This window comes from Octopus bimaculoides, chromosome 13, assembly GCF_001194135.2.
Source record: "Octopus bimaculoides isolate UCB-OBI-ISO-001 chromosome 13, ASM119413v2, whole genome shotgun sequence".
Taxonomy (NCBI): domain Eukaryota; kingdom Metazoa; phylum Mollusca; class Cephalopoda; order Octopoda; family Octopodidae; genus Octopus; species Octopus bimaculoides.
The window spans coordinates 20,807,732-20,809,819 of NC_068993.1; positions in this window are offsets into that span (position 1 = coordinate 20,807,732).

Consider the following 2,088-nt stretch of genomic DNA (forward strand, 5'->3'; position numbering starts at 1 on the left):
ACGGAAATTGTTTCCAGTGTGCGGTTTTCATTTCCGTTTTCGGGATTATTTCAATCAAAGCTATCAAGCTATGAAATGAATGTTTATTTTATTGTTAAGGGGTCGTTGAATAACCAATATAAATTTTCTTCTTCGTTTAAAATGTAATGCTTCAGCCGGAGAGCAAGAATGACCCATTTTTAGGATGTTGATTGTTAGGAGGAGCTTACTATGAAGAAAGTGTCTCTGTAGAGAGGTGAACACATATCGCACACTCAGCTTTTCTAGTTGCTAGTTGCAGGTGTGCTTGTGTGGCGATAAGCTTGCTTCCCAACCACATTGTTCCAGGTTCAGTCCTACTGCATGGTACCTTGGACAAGTGTCTTCTACTATAACCTCGGGCCGACCAAAGTCTTGTGAGAGGGTTAGGCAGACGGAAAGCGAAAGAAGCCCGTCGTATTTATATTGGTTTCAAATTTTGGCATAAGGAAGAGCTTAAGTCGGTTACATCGATCTCGAAAGGATGAGAGTTAAAGTCGACCTCAGCGGAATTTGAACTCAGAAGTAGCCATAAATGAAATGCCACTAAATAATGATTCTGTCATCTCAGCTCCCTAAACCCGTCGTACATACATATATATATACATATACACGTGTATAAGTGTTTGTGTGTGTGTGTGTGTGTGTGTGTGTGTGTGTGTGTGTGTGTGTGTGTGTGTGTGTGTGTGTGTGTGTGCGTGCGTGCGTGTGTATGCGTATGTGTGTGTGTGAGAAAGAGAGAGAGTTAGGGACAGAGAAAGGGAGAGAGAGAGTGTGTGTGCGTATGTATTTGTGTCTGTGTTTGTCCGTCGCCATCGCGTGACAACTGATATTGGCATGTTTACGTCCTCATAACGTAGCGGTTCGGCAAAAGACCAAGATAGAATTTGGCGCAGGAGTGATTGTGTGGTAAGTAGGTTGCTTACCAACCACATGGTTCTGGGTTCAGTCCCAATTCGCGGCACTTTGGGCAAGTGTATTCTACTATAGCCTCGGACCGACCAAAGCCTTGTGAGTGGATTTGGTAGACGGAAACTGAAAGAAGCCCTTCGTATATATATATATATATATATATATATATATGCATGTGTGTGTCTGTGTTTGTCCCCCCCAACATCGCTTGACAACCGATGCTGGTGTGTTTACGTCCACGTAACTTAGCGGTTCGGCAAAAGAGACCGATAGAATAAGTACTAGGCACCCAATGAATAAGTCCTGGGGTCGATTTGCTCGGCTAAAGGCGGTGCTCCAGCATGGCCACAGTCAAATGACTGAAACAAGTAAATGAGTAAAGGAGTACCAGAGTTTAAAAAAAAAAAACTATAAGCACTGCAACCGATTCATGTGACAAATAATTCCTCAAGGCAGTGCCCCAGCATGGTCACAGTCTAATTAATGACTTAAGTAAAGGATAATAGATAAAAGATACGTACTGTCACATTATAACAAATGTTTCTCTTGCTAATAATGCAGCCTGTAAGTTAAAACTTTAGGTAATCTAAAATTAATGTGAGCGTTTTGAAAAATGTGATATTCATGATTTTTGCATATTAAACAACCATCTTCTCATAAAACATGTGTGAGATCACGCTAACAACTGATACTAAATATATAATGTTAATTTCCTGTGTGTAAGGAGGGAGAAAAGCTGGAAGATAAATAGTTCTTCTCTTCCTCCTCCTCCTCTCCTAACCTAGGAAATTAACCTTGTATTGTCTTTCTTGATCTAACGTTCCTCCCTAGCAAATCGCTGGTGTCTTGAAGAGCCTCCCTTTTAAATATACACTATCTGTCATGCATCTCGCATCTCTATGTCGCAAATTCCCATTCTTCTTCAGATCTCTCTGCATCTCATTCTTGCCTTTCCTTTCTTTCTTTCTTTCTTTCTTTCTTTCTTTTATTTCTTTCTTCCTTTCTCTCCTTCTTTCCTCTCTCCGTTCTCTCTCTACCTCTCATTCTCTTCCTTCTTACTTTCCGTCAGTTTTGTAACTATTCATCATTTCTGCTTTTCACAATCCTAATTAAATATATGCATACACGCATATATATATATATATATATATATATATA